The sequence below is a fragment of the Acanthopagrus latus genome, chromosome 14, assembly GCF_904848185.1.
Source record: "Acanthopagrus latus isolate v.2019 chromosome 14, fAcaLat1.1, whole genome shotgun sequence".
Classification (NCBI taxonomy): Eukaryota; Metazoa; Chordata; class Actinopteri; order Spariformes; family Sparidae; genus Acanthopagrus; species Acanthopagrus latus.
Window position 1 is genome coordinate 944,167 of NC_051052.1, and position 23,189 is coordinate 967,355.

Consider the following 23,189-nt stretch of genomic DNA (forward strand, 5'->3'; position numbering starts at 1 on the left):
CACACACACACACACACACACACACACACAGATAGACAGAGATTGCTTGCTTTTACAGAGAGCTATCTTTGGCTGAAAAGCACTACCACTGAATTATCCCTACCATGTTATCCTTGGTCACAACCAGCTGCTCTGAAGCCTCTTCTCATAATGGGTCACTGGGGAACAACTTCTATTGTTCATTGATCGAAGTATTTGATTTGCATGCCTTTCATGTACACTGTCACACAGTTAAGGAATCAGTCCATCTAATCAGTATGTCGTCCCATTCATAAAAATCCAGAGAGCTTTTTGTCTGTTCCATATCCTCTGCAAAGTTCAAACCCCAAATGATTTTTTGAATAACTTGAATGATTTCCCCTAGAATGGCCTGCCAGCAGTCAGCTGATTCATATTAGCCTCCTTAAAACCCTACTCCCTTATTGCCCCATCGAGAAAAATGTGTTTAATTATCTTATAACAGTGAGCATGTGAAAGTAGCACCTTAGAGTCTAGTTGACCCATCTCACCACTAATTCTTTCTGATAAGTAAGCTAAAGTGAGCCATCATCCTCACAAAGTGCCATTTCACTGCAGAGGCCATTTAAGGCCAGTTACTCTCTCAAACTCAACTCAAACGAAATGACATTTTTGTTAATTTGTCAGGGAATCATGCATCATGAATCTTGATGAAAAAAAATGTATAGGTGTATTTATATGGTTTATATGTATTAGTGATACAGTTTGATGTGGATCCTAGAGCTGGTGAGCTTAAAATAGGGTGAAGCAGTTTAAATTAAAAATGATACAGGGCTATCAGGTTTGATATGAAATTGTGCTTGATTAAATAAAAGGACACTGTTGGGCAATGACAAAGTTATTCATTCTGAGTGCCATTCAACTTTTTTATGTCATGATCACAATGCGCAAAACAACAGTTAATGTTGTGTTGGTGGATAGCTGTGTAAGTGTATCTACTGCAGCTGAGTGAAACAGGGAGAAGCTAAAAGCAACACAATATATTCTTTGTTTCTTAAAATTGTCTACTACTGTCAGTTACCTGTGAATCCCATTGTTTCATTTGCTCCAGATACTTTTCTATGTTCTCTTTTTTAAACCTATTTACTTCAAGAATACTTAGAGACTAGATGGAGACACATTCAGGAGGAAGCTTGTGTGTTGAATTAGAGTGTATTCCAGGGCTGGAATGGCACCAGACATTTCACCTTGGAGGGCCAAAACTGTAAGTTACTAGTGGGTGAAAGGGTAAAAACAAGCACTTATTGTATTGTTATGCAGGGAAAAAGTATTAGAATGTACCTTAAATTGTGAAATAATTGTCTTTCTTCACCTCCACCTATTTCTTAAACACTTGTCCCTGAGGCAAATTCTAATGATGGATGGCATTGCCTGATTTGTCTCTGGCCCTTCTCGTTGGTTGACCTTTCTGTCACACCCAATGCCAGCCTCCATTAGCTTTATATGTTAGCCAAAAGTATCTTTTTCTAAAAACTATAAAAGGTGTGGTTAGTATATGATTAAAATCTTGGCCCCCCAAAAAGAGACTGTTGGAACTTGTGGCTTGTGTGATCAACCACAGAGAACTATTTGAAAAAGGGAGGTTAATCAAACATTGTAACTGACAGTTACAAACTGTGACTGATTACATTTTAATTATACTTTGTTAAGTAACAGAAGCAATGATAAAGTCCAGTTAAGAACTGATTTGCTTTTCCACAGGCATGAGAGCCAGCATAGTATTCCATCATTCAGTCACTGTATAGGTGTCCAATTTCCCAGCACTGTAAGGGACAACTGTGGAACCATGGAATTTGGAACAAACATGACTTAACTGACTCTTTACAAATAGCATGCCTACACTGGCATCCAAGCACGACTAGCACACAACTGCTGCTTTGATTAGTGAAAACTGTGAAAATCTGTTTCATGCCGAAGGCATAACAGTTAACAGAGGTTATCATACTGCTAGTGTATTATGAATGACATGAACATAAGTATACTAATGACTCATACTAATGCATTCACTTTAGGATATTGAAATGTGTATTTTTAAGATATGCTTTTAGTGTATTGTTAAAATGACCCTTTAAAGCACTCATTTTAAAATGTTCAACAAATATGTTGAAAACAAAGTTCAAGTGTACACTGTAGAAGTTGCACATAATTTTAACTTCTCTAAAAAGTGCAATAAAGTACCATCATTTTAAAGTGCTATTATGAAAATCAGTTTAGAGTACAACATTGGTATATACTTAAATATGCTAGATAGTTACTATGCAGCCTAACTATGTTACCTGCTCTACATACAGTAGGTCATGTAACTTCATTATGTAGGTAAGCCAAAAGAACTCACTTAACTTCTCTGGATATTGGACATCAACAGTGATCTGGATGAAAGTTCTGTGCTCATTTAACCCCACCATCTATCACTTTTTCCCCTTTCTGTACACATTTTTCACTCTTTACACTACTTTCTCCTCAAGCTGTAATGATGACTACAGCCAGTAGAAGAAGCCATCCAACAACATACATAAATATTGGTCATAATCAGTTGCTTGCATTTTCCACCTGTACGGTAGTTTTCCTGGTGAGGACAGGCTTTAAACTTGATAGCCCTGCATTAAGGTTAGGGTTGGTTGGGTTCTAAACCATCCATAGCTACATGAAATTGTAGTCCTGCTGACAAACCAAACCACCAACAAACAGACAGGGCTGAGAACAAAACTGTCTAGGTGGAGGTAATGATAATCAAGGTTGTTGACTTAAGGTTGTTGTGGCCAGTGGGGCGCCGCACATGCCTTCTCTTGACAGGCTGTCACTGGATACAGATGGTCTGATGATGGATGAATCAGGTTTGGTCACCAGTCTCTCTTGTTCTCAAACACTCTATCCTGCCTGAGACACCCATATCCATGCATATAAATGTGTGACTGTGCATCTGACTGTGCGTATTAGGTCAAGCTATTTCCTCTGAGGATGTCAACTTTCCTCCCTCGTAGGAAACCTCCTCAGTTTCACTTCTCAGAGCAGTTTGCCTAAATCCTGTGGTGAAGAAGAGAAGTGACACATTCAGCTGCAGTTCAAAGATTTAAATTGACAGCACGTAATCTCCTCAGAGCCATGAACTCGTAATGGCATGGGCATCTTCCCCACTATTTTTCAACCACATGATGTGCGAGATATGCAGAAAGTGTGTGTGTGTGTGTGTGTGTGTGATGAGCAGGGAGGGTCACAGACGCTGTGTTTTCATGCCCCTGGTCTTACCTAAATGACCGTCTTGCCACAGACTGTCAACTAAGCAGACACAATTTCCAGTGCTCTGATTGAGGTGATATTTTCCATCTGTGCTGCTCTCTTAGAGGCCATCATACATTTGCTGTGTGTAGAATCTCAGTCAGTGTCCAAGTGGAACGACTTTGCAAGGTGAGCTGGAAAAAAAGGCAAGCGACCGGTGAGTTTCTCTTCAAGAAGACATTTACAAGATTACTGGACACAATTACTGGCCTGGTAAAGTAACTCTTTATAATGCATTATAGGAAGCAGATCTGCCTCCAAACAAACACTGAACATAGCAATATATGATAAGATGGAAGTATTTTATGTTTTACTCAAGGGGTAACACCATGTTACATCAGGTCAGTAAGATTTTAAGCCTGTGAAATAATATGCAGAAACAAATTCATAGTCTGTAGTTGTGTATCATCCTATCAACCTGTGAAACACTCGGCTCTAAAGTGTAGAAAAGATTTAAAGTTGTGGAAACTCTCTACACTGTAATGACAGTGTCCCTCAGACATGCACAAAGATGGTAGACTGCCTATTGCTGTTTTCACCAGATTCAGAAGCCCCAGTTATCCTTCTGATAGGCTAGTATTCATTGTCACCCACAGATTCACACATAGACTTTTGGCTCTGCTCAGACAGCTGACTGCAAAAATGTTTCAGGAATATATTTTATCCATTCACAAAGTAAGAGCTGTGCAGAGAAACAGCAAAGATTTGTCTCTACAATCATATCACTGACAGAAAACCACCAAACTATCTCAAAATAGTTTGATAAAATAGATAATTCTAATACATTGTGAAACAAACCTCCTATGAGTATTCAACTGAAAAATGCCAGCCACATACAGCATAAACAAAAAAAAAAAAAAAAAAGTGTTCAGTGTTCATATTTGCAAACAAAATACATCTGCATGTTTTGTACATGTTACATGAGGTAAGTAAGTAAGTCACTACATTTAAATAATATAAAAAGCAAACAATATAAAGTATTTCACACTTTGTTTGCTCTCATCGAGGGACATTTTCACATTATGAGTTTCTTTCTTCTTTTCAATAAATTGTCTTTATTCTTAATTAATAATATTAGCCATGATTTGGACCACCTGTGTAGGGTTTTTCTGTACATTTTGCCTTCATGTGTTTTCTGCTCTCCTGCTGACCTAACCCCGTTTCTCCTCATCCTCTCTCTAGTTTTGATTGCCTCTGAGCCTTATCTCCACAAGCCACCCTGCCACCTATTCTGCCGCACCTCTGTGACCAGCCTCTACTACACCAAGGACCTTCACTGTCTAACTCCACCAGTGTTTTCCACTACTACAACAGCAGATGCCACAGTGAGGCCGGCTGCCACACCAGCTGAGCCCTGGCCTACGTCTTGTCAGGTTGGGGTTTAAAGGGGAAAACTAAGGAAAGGGAAGGTGGACCCAAACGCAGTTACACATGGGAGGCAATGATCAAGAAGAACAAAAGGTGAGCTTTAATTTAGCAAAAGCCGAATGCAAAAAAACCAAGGCAAACAAAACGGGGACAAGAAACAAAGTAACAACCAAAACAGCATGGCAAAGTAACAACTTAAAGGCAAGACAAAGTACAAAGAAAAAAAAATCAAAGTTCAAATCAAACATCAGAAACCAGAAATCAAGATCCAAAGAACACATACCATTCGGGAAGAGCATGGACAAGAGCATACAGAAACAGAAAACAATGACCGGACAAGGAGTGAGTGGAACACAGAGACTAAATACACAGACACTAATGACATGACGAGGAACAGGTGAGGAGAGAGGAGGAAGGAAGCCAGGTGTGATAATGAGGGGGAGGAGCCAGACCAGGAGGGAACAAGACAACAGACAGAGGGAGCCAGAGGGGAGAACTTACAGTTTTTTTCAATTGCTTAAGCACGATTTCGAATAGAGGGCCCAGTTTTTCAAAACACTACACACAATTAGCCCAACCGTACACAATTAGCAGAACACCTCACATCCTTTGCAAAATGAAACACTCTTGTAAAAACTATACAGTACTTTATAAAAATGATATTTTGTTACCATATGAAAACACACACGTTTCATATGACTTAATTCTGTCTGAACCAGTTACACACTGCTGCGCTTAACCTAAAACACTATTAGCAATTCTACTCCTCAGTTATTTGAGTAATGTAAGTGAAGTACACAGAGAAAAGTGCAAATATACAATACTAAAAATTACCAAATACAACACAAGACCAATGCTGAAGAGTGATGAAAATATAATTTATCTAAATCAGTCAAAATTTCAACAAAAGATGTCCATGCTACAACGGTACTGTGCGTAACACCAAAATAAAAATAGAAATAAAAAATACACACCCAATCAAAAAAAAAAAAAAAAAAAACTATAAAAAAATATGGGGGGGGGACTGACAAAAAAGAAAAGAAACTACAGCAGGGAAAATATTAGGGATTATCTCTTCGCCGAGCTGGATCAGGCCAGAGAATTTCATCGACATCACAGGCGATATCTTCATTAGCAAGGCAATGAGGGAAGAACCGCCGTGCATGTCGAATCCATCCTTGAATGGCTATGGCGTCAATTTGGTCACAGGCCTCCTCTATGGCCTCAATGAGGGGCACTTGAGCCTGGGGCTGCAGATCATACACCTTCCACCAGCATGTTGAGAAGAACTCCTCGATTGGATTTAGAAATGGAGAGTAAGGTGGAAGGTATAGCACAGAAAACTGAGGATTTTGCTGAAACCAGTTATGGACCTGAGCAGAGCGGTGGAATGATACATTGTCCCAGATGACAATGTATTGCATCTGTTGTATTTGGTTCACTGTGAGGATGTTGTGCAGTTGGTCCAGAAATGTTAGAATGTGAGCTGTGTTATAAGGGTCCATCCTGGCATGACGGAGGTGGACCCCATTCTGTGTAATGGCAGCGCAGAGGGTGATGTTACCCCCACGCTGTCCTGGGACGTTGATTATAGCCCTGTGGCCAATGTTTCTGCCTCTCCTTCTTGATTTTGAGAGGTTGAACCCTGCCTCATCGATGTAGATAAACTCATGTGGGATTTCTTCAGCATCCATCTGTAAAACTCTCTGTAATACAGTGAAAGACAAGATTGTGTAGTTTAGCATGGATCTAATACACAGTAAATTTAGCTTGCAGTGTGTAACATCACAGTGCTAAAGTGAACAATACATACCTCAGTTGTTTGACCCTCTCCGAATTCCGCTCAAAAGGCACTCGATACAGTTGTTTCATTTGAAGTTGATTTTTTTTCAGGATGCGTGCCAGTGTTGAGAGAGAGACCTGATGAACATTACTGAAAATGCCATCGTCGCCAATGATGTTGACTTGAATTTCTCTGAGAGTTATTGCATTATTGGCCAGAACCATGTTTATTATTGCTCTTTCTTGTTCTTGTGTGAAAATAGGCCCCCTCCCTCCTTGTCGCTCTCGAACCTGAATCCTATGTGGAAAGAAATACATAGGATCTCACAGGAGCCAGTATGAACAGTGCTGATATGGTACATACTAAGCAGTTGATAACTTTTGTAGAAAGATTTGTTTTTACCTGTTTTCTTGTCAAAATGTCCTGATCACAGATGCCACTGTATATCTGCTAAGATTTGGCTGAACTCTCAGTCCAGCCTCCCTCAGCATCAGTCCGTGGTTCACCACATGGTCAACTAATGTTGCCCGAATTTCATTTGATAAATTTGGTCCTCTCCTTCTTAGGGCATGTATTCCTGCTTCCAGTCTTCCTCTTCCTCTTCCTCGTCCTCGTCCTCTACCTCCACCTCGGCCTTGACCTCTGGCATGGCCTCTGCCTTCACCTTCTTCTGCTTCTCTTTGAATTCCTCCTCTCATTCTGACTCTTTCTCGTCTTACTCATTCCATTGTGGTAGAAGACAGGTGAACTCACCTGCTGTCTTTTTGTAGTGCTTGAACCTGATTGGTGTGCCTACAATTAAGCAATCATGTGTTGGTGCACCTGAGTGTTGTGTTTAACCAATTAGATAATGAGTGTGGTCATTTGAAAGTCAGTGCTTTGGAATTTGCAAGGAAGTGACATCATGATATGCATCTGTGTCTAATGTATACAAGTGTGTTTAGTGTTTTGCAAATGACTGTGTGCAGTCATTTGCAAAAAGTGTGAAGCTGACATTGTGCTTATAGTTGTGCTAATCTGGTCCGGAGTTTTGCTCCTTGAATGTAAGGTTTTTATAATTGTGTACAACTTTTGATTTTAGTGTTAATGCAATCCAAAAAAACTGTAAAGGACACATGAGGGCATGGAAAAATCAAAACATGAGACACAAGACATGGAAAAACAAAACACAACACAAGACATGATACAATGATGTAAATCAAATACAAGAAACCAAAAACCAGACACAACAAACAAAAACAGGAGTCATGACACGTCTACCCTTTTGTCTCCCCCTCAAGTGTTCCGTCCAAGCTGCTACCGTCTCCACTGTGAGCCCCTCCTCTCCAGCAGTGATCCGATGCCCGAGCTGATGACTACTACCTCTACTCTGCTCTACAGCTCTTCAATAAATTCCTTTAAACCTACTCCATTCTGGCTGTCTGCTGTGCCTGGCCGGGCCCCGTGGCAGACCCGGCCACCAGGCGCTCGCTCAAGGGCCCTCCGTCCAGGCCTGGCTCTGGACATGGGCCCCGGGCTTCCTCCGGGCAGGGTCTCTCGCCTCACACCTCTATTTTCCATGGGGTATTTTGAACCTACTTAGTCTGGCCCCTTACCTGAGACCAATTTGCCTTGGGAGACCCTACCAGGAGCACATGGCTCCTGACAACCTAGCTCCCAGATTCAGTGGAACACACAAACCTCTCCACCGTGATAAGGTGATTGTTCCCAGAGAGGGATGTCCAATTTATATGTAGAAATGCACATTTGCTAAGGTGACTCAGTATGTTGGCATAAAAGTAGCTCTACCCTTGATTTTGCTCTGCCAATGTGGCTCTTGTGAAAAAAATAGTGAGGATCACTGCCCTATGTTGCTATGCCGGTGAGGCCCAAAAACACTGAAGCCATCACCCCCTGGACCCACTGCTGTATTAGCTCACTGGAACTGTATTTTGTAGCTCCTCTGCTCTTCTGAGCTGTGCTGGAGCGGTGATTTGATATCACGGGCTCGTCACAGAGCTGGCATTGGGGCTTTGCTGCTGTCCCGGGAATTCTGTTGGTTTATTGATTATCTTGTTACTGTGAATGGGACTTCTTTTGCATTAATTTAGTTAATTTTGTTTAAACAAACATTTACTTTATTTGTTTTTTGTTTATTTCTATTCAATCATTCAATTAATGTATGTTGCTTGTTTTTCCTTGGACAGGTGCTGTGGGCCAAGACGGTGACCCAATCCTTGGTGGAGGTATTTTTCCTCACAAATGTGTGTATGTGGAGCCGCGGGTGCTTTTGTTAGTTACTCCCTTGATTTGAGTTCAGGCTGCCGTGATAGCCGCAGCCCTATTCACCCCTCCATTCTGGCTCCAGTTTAAGCAGCGTGAGTCAGCCAATGTTGATTTGATGTATTTCACTGATTAATTGTAAAATCAAATTGTCTTCATATTTGTCTAAATTGTCTCTTGACCATGGTAATTTCGGACTGTGGGACCTGTAACAATAGTGAAGGTTCTGTTTCTTTTTTAGCTAGGGGTTAGGGTTTGAATTGTTTGAATCAGGGGGCTATGAATAGTGGTTACTGTGTATTGCACAGACTGACAAGCTCCCTAAGGCATGTTGTGGTTGGTGATATCTGGCCCTATAAGTAATATTGACTTCATTTCACCATTTTAAATACTGTGTGACTGGGCCTTACTACTCTTATGGCTGAATAGAAGGAAGTCCCTGCAGCCAGGTTCCAAGATCTTCCCAGTTATTCCAGATTATATAGCAGCCACAAATATGTCACTATGAGTGCATATGTACTGTATTGCACAACACATAACAGCATTAAATATTATATTTTACAAGTCATCACCTCCTAATATGTTTTAACATTTATCCATCAGTGATGAACAGCTGCTTTAGCACCCTCCCATGACATGTGCCTCTCTGCTTTAATTTCAAAAAGTCAAAGTCAGCTTATTTTGGGGCTTTTTTTCCTTCAAATGTACAATACAGCAGATTATTATTGATGGAATTAACTTCCTGAATTGAGCTTGAGTAAACCAGATGCGGTCTGTGATCTCATTGCATGGCAATTCCAGCACTCAGGCTGAGGTTCCATTTCATAATGTTAATGTGTTTCTCTTGCAGAGGAAAAAATGATAATTGCTCTCCACTTATGGCTCTCAGGGGAGGAAAATTATTTTTCATTTCTGGAGTAAATGTGTTTTACACATCACTAAGTGACAGTCATTGTCAATGATGTTAAGAAATTTTGCCTAAGTGTGTGTGTGTGTGTGTGTGTGTGTCTGTGTGTGCATGTGTATTTGTGTGCGTTCACATGTGTATGTGTGTGCATGCGTGTGCCTGTGTCTGCGTATCTTTGTGTGTGTGTGCGTGTGTGTGTGTGTGTGTGTGTGTGTGTGTGTGTGTATTTATGAGCTTTTGGGACAGACAGTTAGGTAAGATGGAGAGTTCATGGCTCATACAACATCTCAACAACACCACACATAGAGTCCCAAAGATTATTTCATGAGATGTCAGTTTCAAAAATACACTTAATTTCCTCTGTGGAATTTTATGGAAGTTTTAGATTACAAAACTGCTTAGGAAGTGCAAACTTCAAGCTGTAACTGATTTTTGATTCACGATTTGTGAATCATGCATGGCCAGAATCAGAAGTGAAAAAGAGCTGAGCAAACTGAACTGAACTTGTGTCTGACACCATTTTGGAAAAGACTCCTATAGAGAGAGACCCTTTTCTCAAAGTTATCTCAAGGTGTTGCTCATCTAGATTCTCAAACTCCACAGTGGGGTGGCTGTAGCTCAGTGAGTAGAGCGGGTCGAAAGGTTGGGGTGTATCCTTGAGCTCCTGATGTGTCTTTGGCACCTTGTGTGGCTGCCTCTGCCATCAGTAAGGGCCCTGCAATGAACCTCGCCCATAAAGACAACTGGAATAGGTTCCAGTAATCCTGCGACCCCTTGAAATAGGGGGGATAAAAACATCCCTGTGACTGTCATGGACAAGAAGAAAATGAGATGAGGACATTCAAGACAAGATTGAGTCTATTTATATTTTAAATATTACGTAATGATATTTCAAGAGTAGCGACAGTTCACTCAAAAAATTGATAATTTTTTTTCCTGATATCACATTACAGATCAAATGAACACAGCATAAACCAGTCAGTCCTCAGATGCCTGCAGGTGTCTGTCTGCAGAGGTCCTCCTGCTGGAGAGAGGAGAGGCAGCTTTGTCTCAGACAGATATAATTTACCCAATTAAACTCCATACACAGCTTTAGTTCTGGCGTCTTTGTAACAATTCTCCACACTGGCGAGCTGTGCAGAGGGAGCAGATTGAGTCATCATCATGTCATGTCTATGCTTGTGAACAGGTGTATTGATAATGTATTGGCTTAATGTATTGCTTTACTTGTGAATGTTTAATTGCACTAACAGTACCAGACAATAGGCAAGGCAAGTTTGTTTGTATAGCACAAATCAGACACAAGGCAACTCAAAGTGCTTCACAGGAGCATACATATAACATTAAAGGAAGCTAAAAATTGCATTTAAAAACAGTTAAGAAGACATCAAGAAACGAACATTAAAACAAGTAGGCTGAAATAGGAAAGGTTTAAAAGAGACAAGACTAAAAAATAAAAGTCACAGTGCAGTTCAAAGACTTAAAATTGCTTCAGTGAAAAGCAGTGGCAAACAGAAAGGTCTTTGGTCTTGATTTAAAAGAGGTCTGCAGTTTTCTGGTTGTTTGTTCCAGATATGTGGTGCATAATAACTGAACGCTTCTTTTCCATGTTTAGTTCTGACTCTAGGTACTGAGAGCAGACCTGTACCTGACAGCCTCAGGGGTCTGGATGGTTCGAGATGTAGCAGCAGATCTGAAATGTATTTTGATCTGAACCAACAGCAGGACAGGATTTTGAAATCTATTCTCTATTCACACAGAAAGCCAATGTGAAGCTCTGAGAACTGGAGTGATGTGACCTACATTTTTGTTCTTGTTAGGACTCGAGCTGCAGCATTCTGGATCAGCTGCAGCTGTCTGATGGAGTTTGTAGAGAGTCCTGTAAAGACACTGTTACAGTAGTCGAGTCTGCTGGTGATAAATGCATGGTCAAGTTTCTACAAATCCTCCTATCCTGGATATATTCTTAAGATGATAGTGGGCTGACTTTGTAATTGTCTTAGTGTGGCTGCTGAAATTCAGGTCTGAGTCCATGATTACACCAAGGTTGCTGGCTTGGTCTGTAGTTTTCAACTTTACAGATTGAAGCTGAGCAGAGACTGTTAGTCGTTCGTGCTTGGCTCCAAAAATGATTTCAGTCTTATTTTTGTTTAACTGAGGAAAACTCTAACACATCAAATCATTGATTCGTTCAATGTAATGCAATGTAATTACAAATAGACACAAAGAATTCTCTATCATTTGAATAGGATTTAAACCAATTTAGTGCTGTACCAGAGAGTGCAACTCCAGTAATACTACGACTGAATTTTTTCCACTGTCTGTATTTAAATGAATGTCATTGAGGACCTTGACAAGAGCCGTCTCAGTGCTGCGATGTGGTCTAAATCCTGATCGGATGACATCAAAACAGCCATTTATTATTAAGTAACAGTTCAGCTATTTAAAAACAGTAGTAGGAGGGACTCTGCTGAGAAAGCAGAGAAGTCTGTGAAAGCCCAAAGAAAACATCAAAAAGTGCTGATAAGCCACTATTACCATGTTTTCAGTGTCCATTGTTCACTTACAGCTGTGGTTGGTAATTCTCTTCAGAAAAATGTTTTATTGTATTCGTATAAAACCTCTTAACATCCAGACAGTGATCAAAATATAAAATGCTTTAGAAGTGACAGGGCTATAATAACTTCATCCAGTCGTTGAGATCAATTCCCCACAAAGAGCGCCAGGCCAGTTTTTGTCGTGGCCAAGCCGTGTAATTACATCATCATCATCATCATCGTCAGTAAAACTGTAATAAAAGCCTCACAATCCCCGTGAAATGACTAATTTTACTGTCAGAATTTGGACAATTCGGTCCAACAAGCCACCCGGTTACATTTTATCCCCATCCAGGTTAGCTTGGCGTAAACCAGAAATTAGCCTACTTGGTCGGCAGAAATTTGCGGCGCACCCTAGCTGGACATCCACCGCCACAAGTAAAGTCTGATTCAGTGGGAAACACTGATTAGCCCAACACTGATATTGTTAGCATCATCAGCTTGTTGCTAATGTTAGCTAGCTAGCTATGATAGACTACTGCCATGCGAAACACATTTACATGTAACATCATCGTTTACACCCAGGCCACCATTGATGCAAACTGTGGATCTAATCCATATAGCATGTTGTTCACACATGCACTGCTACTCTGGGCTGTTTGGACACAAGCCAGACGAGCTGTTTGTGAGAAGCAGACTGATTTTTGAGTTCTACACGTGTTAAAGGCCAAATCCACTGTTCAGAGGTCATGGGAAGATTACATATATCTGCGAACATGGTTTGTATTGTAGTTGTAAGCAGATGTCGTTAGATGGTATTCCTGTGACGTTCATGTTACAACGCATTGTGTTTGGTAGGACCCAAAAGCAGACAATGAGGTATAAAGTAGATTACCAGGTGGTTTATTTGGCACCTTCCCAGGGTAAAGGCAGGTGAAGGTGGCGAGACACTCTGGCTGAAGACTCAGTCTGAGAGGTGGAAGGAGGAGGAGAGGCTGCACAAGGTGGTGTGGTGGTACTGTGGCGTGTGGTGGCTCAGGTCAGTGCAGGGCAAGGCTGCTGGCTGCAGAGGTGCTGAGAGTTGGCTTGCTGGAGCCGCTGGTAGCTGGGAATGCAGCTCGATTACTGGAGGCAGAAGGAAGAAATATTAGATCTCTGAGAGACAGCACAAAAAGTGTTATAGTTATGAGAGGATCACATCAACTGCCAGCCTTCTAAGTGTCACTTCACAGCAGAATCATGTCCTGATGTTTCCACTGTTTCTGCTGAGTCTATCTGACAGGTGAATATAACTTGATACTGGTAGCAACTGTCACTGCATTATATAGAACCAAAGTTGCGGTGTTACAATACATGTGTGTGTGAAGTGTGTGAAGGAGAGGTATCACAGGTCCTTCCTTCCTGCTGCTGTCAGACTTTACAGCCAGCACTGCTCCCAATAGCCTATAGACCTCACCCTGTGCCCTGCACTGTGCAGTATGTCTGCACAAGGTCACTTCTGTTTTTGCACTGGTCAATTTCCTTAACACCCATATTTTTTCCATATTTATTTATATTGTATTTAAAATCTATGTATAAAAACAAAACAAAACAAAAAATGGCTGTTAATTTTGCACTATATCATGTAAATATGTAGATATGTCTATTTCTTCCCTTTTTAATTTTATTGCTTAATTTTACCATTGTTCCTGTTCTTGTAATATCTTTCTGTTTTTGTAATATTCTGTCGCTGCTGTGACAAACAAATTTCCCCGTCTGCGGGACATTAAAGGATTTCTGATTCTGATTGAAAAGCTGTATTTACTGTCAGAGAAGTAATTGTACTATTCTTTCTACAGGACACTCACTGCTGAAACAGTAGAGGATGGAAACTGCACCGACATCAGCAGCCTGACCTGTCATGAAACCTCTGGATGTCTTTCCTGTATATAGTTGTTTAAGCTAATTGTACTTTATATTGTCTAAATAATAAAATGCATCCTATTTTTGACTGTTATTTCTTACATGTTTTCCAGAGAAAGAGCATTACCTAATTCAGTTGGTTTTATTAGCGTATCATGTAAAGTGTAAGGTGGTGTAAAGTGGTCTCAACACGGTTAATACCTCAGTGAGTCAAATGATTTTTGGCTCAGTGCTGTTCAGGTTCCTGAAAAACGCAAGTGAAAGTGCAGGAAAATGAAGACCCAAACTGATGCCTTCCCAATTTTCCTCTTTATTTCAAGATCTAAAAAACATGAAACATATATATGAAACAATTCCCTGTGAATGAGTGTCCTGTGTTTTTGCATAAATGTCCATCATTTAACTCACTTCATGCCTTGTTTCTTTAAAGTTCATTAGTATGGTTCATCCCATCTTGGTCATTGTTAGTTTCACCATGCTCTTAGATGGACTTTACCATTTTGTCTAAGAGCTTTTTAGGCATTTATCCATTTAAAGACCTTATTGAAACAAGTTAGAGATAATGTAGAACAAGGAGTAAATACAGAACAACAAATTGGTGTCAGGCAGAGTGCAGCACCTAATGTGACTGCTTGAAAAATAGTCCTTGAATTCTGGCCTGTAAAGCAACAGACAGGCAACATGATTAGATATTTTAATGTGACAGAACTGTCTGCAGCATACTATGAACATATACACTTTCAATGGTCAATACTTTAGACATTCCTAGACTGAACTGTAAAGATGCCCCAGTTTAAATGACATATTTTCAATTGATCTATTCACGCTTTTGACTTGACGTACCAGCCCTTTATCTGTATTTATATCATGGAAGCTCCAATGCAATATTCATGTAAGTCTGTGAATCACTGAGGGTAACAACAGAAAACATGTAGCAGGACCACCACTAATCTTCATATATCTAACATTAGCATAGCCAGCAGTTGCTACAATAAGCTACAACATCAAAATACAAAATATACTTTCAAAACGGTGTCTGAATGCTAACAAAGCTAGCTTGACAGCTATCAGTACTAGCCATGCTGTGTTTGTTGTTTACCTTCAATATGATGATATAAGGAGTTTACTTTCAGGTGAATGAGACATGAGGTAGCTACTTGTAGTTAGAAGTTGGGATGAAAACGATGTACAGATACACTCTCTTTCCTACTTGGACTTGGACTCTGTTGGCAGTATTCGTCTGCCCAGAAGGATTGGACTAGTTTAGATGCCCAAACCACCTCAACTGGCTCCTTTCAACTCAAAGCAGCAGCAGCTTTCCTCCGAGCTCCCTCCAGATTTCCAAGTTCCTCACCTTATCTCTAAGCCAGCATACCAAGGGAACTCATTTCAGGCACTTGTACCATGTTCTTGTTCACAGATCTCGGACACTACCCACAGCTTGTGACCAGAAGTGAGGTGCGGTGAAGCTCGGGCTCATGTCAATTAATTAAACTGCCGCTGTTTTCAAAATGTTGAGATTATAATTCAAAGACTGTTTTGTGTTTGTATAATAGTTTTGTTAGAATTTGTCAAGACAACATTTTGTGTATCAAAATGGGGACTCGTCACCTTTTCATCCTCCCATGAGCCCTGGACAACTGTAACTTTTCACTATCTATTGAGCTTAAAGTGCTACAGAGTTTGGCATCCAGAGTTCATGCAGAATGGCCCATCGCCATCGGTGCCCATCTATCAGTCCAATTACATTACTCTGTGCATTTCCTCTTAATAGCACTAGGCTCTATTAGAATGCCTGTGACCAAAGTACCTTGGAATCCCTGGACTCAGCGGAGCCACAAAAAAAATACAATGACAATGTGATGAATAAATTACCTGGATTGGTGGAACACACACCAAGATAATCAGGCCTGGTTGGTGGGTGTAGGATTTGCTTTGAGAAGGAAATTAGCTTCCTAACAAGCAGATTGAAGAAGATAACTAATGACAACCACACATCCAAAAAGCACACAAACACACGGCTTTAACTTGGATGTCAAAAGGCTGTAATTCTTTCATTTACATTGCAGGTCATGATAGGAGCACAACTCCATTAATCTTCTGACCAATATAATGCAACTGTGTGATGACAGCAGGGCTCCTGGAAGATGTTGCGTTATTGCTGGGAGTAATGATGATTCAGACAGAGTGCAGGAGTGTTTAATAAGCACACAGCGGGCCTGTGACAGCAGGCCTGGTCTGAATTGAGCAGTTAATTAATGTTACAGAATGTACAGATGTTCAAAGTTCAGAGCACAAATGGTAGCTGTGTCATTTCTGAAGTATTTAAACTTTAGCTGTAAATCATAAAAGCATGTAGGCATAACACTCACTTTGTAAGCATTCAGCTAATTCTTCGAACCATTTACATTAACATCTATCATGACTAGAGTGATGTCTTATGTTCTGTTGAAATTCATAGTGGAAAAATCAATTCATTAAATAGAATGTTTTGTTAATAATTAAAATACCGATGTTCACTTAAAAAGAAGAACAGAACCGTGATTAAAAAAAGTTATGTGGAGTTTTAGTTGAAAGAGCTGATCGGAAGACGGACTTCTCATCCAATCGGAGGAGAAGCTCCCACCCACTGACCCGATCGGAGCAGGTTCACTTCCTCTTGAAGCTGCTAGAAGGAAGAGAGGAAGCCACATTGAGCTCAAGTCGCAGGAAAAACACACTTTGGATGATAAAACACTGATAAAACACTGAAAAACACGGACAAAACACGGAGAAAACTGCTGGAGAAGATCCCCCGGACGACAAGGACCTGCGTGAGTGCAGCTGGAGGAGCCGCTCGGGAGGAGAAAGCATCGGTCAGGTTTTTTTTCGTTGGATTCCATTGAGATACGGACCTGGAGGTTGGAGCCAATTGAAGTTGATGGCGAGCTAGACCCCGGTAGACGCTTAGATACCGACGTCGTGGAACCTAGATCCTTTTTTTGCACCAATACACACACCACCCATACCCCAGTGAGGTGGAACTGATATTTCACCTATGCGGTGCTAACTGAACTGAACACTAGAAATTAAAGCAGCTGCAGTATTTTATTTTATTTTTTATTTTTCATGCTTACCCGGGTAGGAGTTGTCATAAATGTGTTATTAATGTGTTTTCTTACCATCTGCAATAAAAAGGGAAGCATCTTTTGAGAACACTGTGTTTGTGTCGTTCCTGAGCAGTCGGTTGGTCGATCCTGGGCTCCGTAGTCGACCTTAGAGCTTCTGATCCATCTAGCCTATTCAATCTAAATCCTATTCTCTTATTAAAGGGTAATACATGTTACATTATGGATCCATATCTTTGTATCATGTCTTGTTGTGTCTCATGTTTTGTTTTTTTCCATGTCTCATGTGTCCTTTAAGTTTCTCCTGTTCTCCCCTCTGGCTTTTTTTTTTTTTTTTTATTTGAACTTTGCTTTTTGGTTGTACTTTGTCTTACTGGTTTTGTTGCTACTTTGTCTTGCTTCTTTCCTTTCTGCTTTGTTTTTTGGGTCTTTGGACCTATTTGGTTTGATGCTCCTTGATTTTTGCATTCAGCTTTGAGTTAATAAAGCTCACCTTTTGTTTTCCCCTGATCTTGCCTCCTGTCTAAGTGCGTTTGTGTCCACCCATCCTTTCCATAGTCTTCTCTTTAAACCCCCTTGTGACAACATCCTACATATCCTTACATATGAGTGCTGCTGATCTGCTGCAGTTTACTTGAGTGTCCACAGAGGTTACTGCTGCGGTGCAGCTACTGCCTTCCCTGTCTTCTTACATGGAGTTTGCCTTTGACAGTTATCAATAAAAATTCCATTCCCGGGGTGCAGTTTAGCTCAGCTGGTAGAGCAGGCATCCCTTGTACAGAGGCTTTGTCCTTGCTGCAGCAGCCCTAGGTTCACTCCCTCTCTTTCACCCTGATTCCTGTCATCTCTTGACTGTTCTATGAATAAAGCCATATGAAGGCCAAAAAAGAATTAAAAATTCCTTCTCCCGGGAAAGAGACAGACATTAATGAATGTCTACAGGTTGGTTTCAGATATTTTTTGCCGAGAACCATTTGTGTTTTGTGGGAAAAATAGGCAAGACTCAGAATCTCTTGGTGACGCACTGCTGCAGCCTCACTTGACACGCACAGAAGATGCACTATTCACGCCACCAGTGTGGATGGCCAAATAAAAGATTTCTCCTCATTCATTTTAATGAGGGCAGTCCATTTTGGCTGCAGGGGGCTCCTAGGCAACAAAGTTGAAGCCAACTCGGAGGCAGAGCAGTACGAGTCAGTAGCTGACGGACCATCGAGTGACACTCCCACTCAAACCTGCTCAAGCATGAATCTGCTCCTTTCATTACGTAATGAAAGGAGTCATTATCATAGGCCGGCCTCCTCTGCACGGTGATAGGAGATATCTGAGAGGGAGGCGTTCATCCCTAAGGTGAAGTTCTGTGTGTCCAGCAGTGAGACAGCAGTGTTTCACAATGTTGTCGCTCAGAGCTAGACACGCAAATAGCTCTGTTGTTGGTTATAAAAATCAACATCAGTGCCTATATTCTGTCCCAGCTACACAACAACAGAAGAGACAGTGGTTGCGTTTCATATTTGAAGACAACGTGCCGGCTGTGGTTCGTGTAATGAGGGTCAGTACAAAGCTGGCTTTGATTTGACACTGACCCTCGTAAAAGGATCAGTCCCAACCATACCGGACCCAGGAACTGCACCCGAGCCACTGAAAATTGTTGCGGCGGTTTAATAGTATTTATAGTTGCCTACAAGTCTGGTGAAGTTAGCTGGAAATTGGCTAACTAGTTAGCCCCACTTCAGTCCACTATGCAATGGAGTTTGAAGCGAATTTAATGTTACTGATATTATAATGGAGCTTGATTGTCACAGTAAAAAGTGTGGAAACATGTGCAGACTGGAGACAGAGACGATGCTAACGGTGTCCACAAGTTTGGAGACTGAGTTGGAGACAAACACAGCTTTCGCTAGCTGTTAGCCATTAAAGGTGCAGGCACAGAAACAGACCGCTCTGAATAAAGCTTAGCAGAGCAGTCTGGTTTTCTTCACAGGTGCTTTAAACCATTCTAGCCTTAATACTGGTGCAGAAGTTAAAGGAGAACTTTGGTCGATTTTAACATGCAGCTTCATTACTCAAGCTACCCTTGACTTGCCAGTACCGAAGACGCGAACACATTTGGTCCAACCATTACAGGGCTCCATGAACAGAGCGTTAGCATTTACAGCTAACAGCATAGGGTCAGATTTAGTTAGTTGACATCCGTGTCTTCCGGTAGCTGGACCAAACTAGTCAATCCATCGAGCGTGCGCTTACTCCCTCACTGGCGGAGACAGAAACATATTCCAGTATTTTCGTTTTTCTGTTCATAATGTACATGTCCATGTTACAGCCTGTCATGAGCCATGAGCCTTACAATAGCCTGTGAAGCCTGTTGAGCACACGCTCAATGGATTGATTAGTTTGGTCCAGCTACCAGAAGACATGGATGTCAACAAACTGGTATGTGGCTACTTGCACAAACACACTGTTTTAACTACTTTTTCATTCATTTTGAGTCATACACGCTACAGTGCTGTGTTGTAAGGTGTCTGCTGATGTTGCATAACTTTTGGGGTGAGATGTGGAGCATGTTAAGAAGCTTAAAACACAGTGTAAAGTTCTGACCCTATGCTGTTAGCTGTCAATGCTAACTCTTCGTTCACGGAGTCCTGTAATGGTTGGACCAAATGTGTTCACGTCTTCGGTACTGGCAAGTCAAGGGTAGCTTGAGCAATGAAGCTGTGTGATTAAATCGACCAAAGTTCTCCTTTAAGTCAGTGAGATGAGGAGCATTTGCATTGGTTACAATCTGAAACTCTGAATCTTCAACACATCACCTTCAATTAGCTTGCTTAACAACTACTACATCTTTCATCTTCACTGTAAATTACATTTGTGTGATGGATTTATAACATACTACTGATTGCATGGGCAAAAAGAACATTTCTTCTCCCAAGAAATCATCTAACATGTAAACAAGTGGAAAAAACTTTTCATTATCAAGCTACAAGACCAACCATTTATTATGTGTGTTTGATTATGAGGTCATTGTTCATCTCACTTGCTGTACAGTAGGTCAATTTGAATAGTGTGTAATGCTGCCTCAGAGCTACACAATGACCTGTTACTTCAAAATGCATTCATTCAAACTTTTTTTTTTTCACTCGGGGTTTAAGTATTCAGGGTTCAGTTTCAGATCAATCAGTAACACAATGCGCAGAATTTTTAAAACCAAGTTTGGTGGCTGAAGGATACTTCACCAAGCAGTATCTAGCAGTGAGCTAAGATTAAATGATTGTTTTATTAAAAGGACACACAGGAAGGTCAGTAGCAAGTTCAATGGGTGCATTACAATTGCACTGCGTGATAAAATAGGTCATGAATGATTGCATGAATATTCTGTTTCTGTTTACAAATGTCCCACTTGACTTTAATTATGCACTGGATGAGTACACAGGGTGTAGTAAATATTAATGTGATAATGGTAATGTGGTAAAAATGATGGTCTTGGTAAGGGTTCCCAAAGATTCATATGTAGTAAGTAGTTTTGGCGTTTAACACAGCTTGCGAGGGAAAAGGAAGTAACATAAAACCGGATGTTATGGTTGAAATATAAGTCATTTGTTTGCCAAAGTTTAAACCAAATGAGAATAATACAAAATGGAGGATGCTGAAAGGGGGAAAAGGCCAGTGGATGCTGTTCAAATCAACAAATAAATATAACAAAAAAGGACTCCGGAGCTTAGTCTGCTTAACAAAGGACACAATGCAAATAAACCTAGCTAGACCTCGGTGGTAAAACAGAAATACAAAATGAACAATACCCCTAATACTGTTGAAACTAACACAGAAAACCATCTGGAGCCAGAGAGCAACTGAGCAGGAGAGGGAGACCAAAAGGGGACAAAACACATACACACTGTACACACACACACATGCAGGGCCGCAACACCCCTCCCCTTAGGACGAAAGCAAAGAGCTTTTGATAAAACTGGATAACCAGCATGGCTTCATTTTTACCCTGGACAATCCATCAGCCAACATATTTCCAGACCCAGTTTCCTCTGGGTTGTAGCCCTGTACGATCAATGCCCACTATGAGAGTGACTGGTTGTGGTTATACATGCGGGACAAGAAGACAAGAGGGTTATGATCAGTGTAGACTATGACCAGCAAGAGACTGGATCCAACATAAACTGCTATACAGCACGTTCATTGTAGAAAAGTGCTACCTTAAATTACAAATTCCTACCACAGCATGTCTTCTGGGGTCCCAGTAAGATCCATCAGCACAGAGGCAGTGTAATGTGCATATTGTACCTTGTACAGGTACCTAGGGGTACCTTGGACTGTAGCTATTTTGCTGCACAGTCCTGGATGGCTGTGAAGCAGTAAAGTACAGATATTATCTGCTCGTGATCAACTCGAGTACCATGTTTATTTTGCCTGTGGTGTGGCAACAATCCCTCGCAGGAATTCTAAACGACAATTACTGGTCTACAAAACTGCTACAGATTGACTGAATGTGGAAGATAATTCATGACCACAAAACGTAATCCTTCAAACAGCCATAAAACTGAATATCTGAATATCTATCTAACATCTAGAATGTTAACCAATTTTAAGTTGCTTTAACCACATTCAGAATCAGAATCAGAATTATGTTATCAGTCCCGCAAATGGGGAAATTTCTGTGTCACAGCATCTGAAGGAAAAATAAACAGGTCAATTTAGCAATAAACAATAATAGTAAAAGCTAAACAATATAATAAAAAGGTAAAAAAAAAACCTAACCCTTACATACATACCATGTACAATATAATCAGTGTGGCAGTGTATTGTTATTAATAAATGATAAATATGGGTAGGAAAATTAGTGTAGTTAGTGTAAACCAAAATGAGAAATGGGTTATGTGTAGAGTCTTTATTGCACAATGCACAGCGAGGTCTACTGGGAGCAGTGCTGGTAGGAGAGTCTGACAGCAGCAGGTGAAGCTGTAAGGAACAGAGACAAGTTATCTGCTTGCGATCAGCTGGAGTGCCCTGTCTATTTTGCCTGTGGCAGGGCAGGCATGCTGCTGTCAGGGTATGCCACGTACCCCGCGCCACTGCCTGATTATTGTGTACGCATTTCTTCACTGTCCATGTTTCGGACAGTGCAGGAAGGGGTTACATGTCATTTCCTGTGTCCAACATGTGGCGTTGTGACTATGACTCTGTAGTGGCTTATGTGTTCAGGGCTGGACTCTTAACATGTGAAGTTTGGTCCAGATAGGAATGAGGAAGCTGTTCCTTTATGATTTGGTGGCCTGCTCATGCGGGTATTAAATAATGTGCGCCCAAGTCAGAAGAACTTCCTGCAATCTACATAAACATCAAATGGACTACAGGTGAAAAATCCCTCAAACGAATTTGTGGTCAGTTGTGTTTTGATTGTTGGTGTGCTCACCTTTTAGTTACTAGTTATTTTTGAAGCACATTTACTTAAAAGTCAACTTACAAGTGAGGAATAAGGAATTTTGTGTTTGTGGATAATAGAATTCATTTGTAAAACGTGTAAGATTTGTGGATCATAGTTTCTGCATTTACAAATAGTTTTGAGACTTACACAGGGTGCTGCATTGAAATATAATAAAACAAAACTTGGTGAATACTAATTTGTGTAGCCTGTCACGCAGGTCTTCAAGGGTAAAGCAAACACTAACAGGGATAGAGGGAGGGAGAAGATGATCAGTGATTGGTTATTTTATAGCAGCTGCTCAGACATTTTGTGTCACGGCCCCACCAGCTGCCACCCAGCCCTCTGATTGATTAGAGATTGTGTGCTACTGTGTGTTCATGTTACAGCTGCATCTGTGTTTCCTTCATGCAACTTTTTGTTTGTCTTTTTTTCCTTTGTTTGCCCTTGAGACAGGATGTGTGCGGCCATGATGCGTGTCGGACGCTGCAGACTCTTCAAACGAATTCCCAAACTCACAGGATTAGCAGGGATTGTTTAGGCCTTCTTGCATTCACCGCCATCTTCCCTCCGGGTTTGTCGATCTCTAACCTTCAAG

The 23,189-nt window shown here is 40.9% G+C and overlaps 1 long non-coding RNA gene across 2 annotated transcripts; it reads right to left on the minus strand.

Moving 5' to 3' along the window:
* Window positions 1–870: 870 nt before the first annotated feature.
* LOC119032110 lies at window positions 871–4,990 on the minus strand. 2 transcript variants are annotated; one of them, XR_005078780.1, is made up of 4 exons: window positions 4,946–4,990; window positions 3,265–3,428; window positions 1,423–3,042; window positions 871–1,350 (listed from the first exon to the last, which is right to left on the minus strand). It is a non-coding gene; the product is annotated as an uncharacterized LOC119032110 (long non-coding RNA). The 2 variants fall into 2 exon arrangements; XR_005078779.1 differs by having other exon boundaries at window positions 871–3,042.
* Window positions 4,991–23,189: the final 18,199 nt, after the last annotated feature.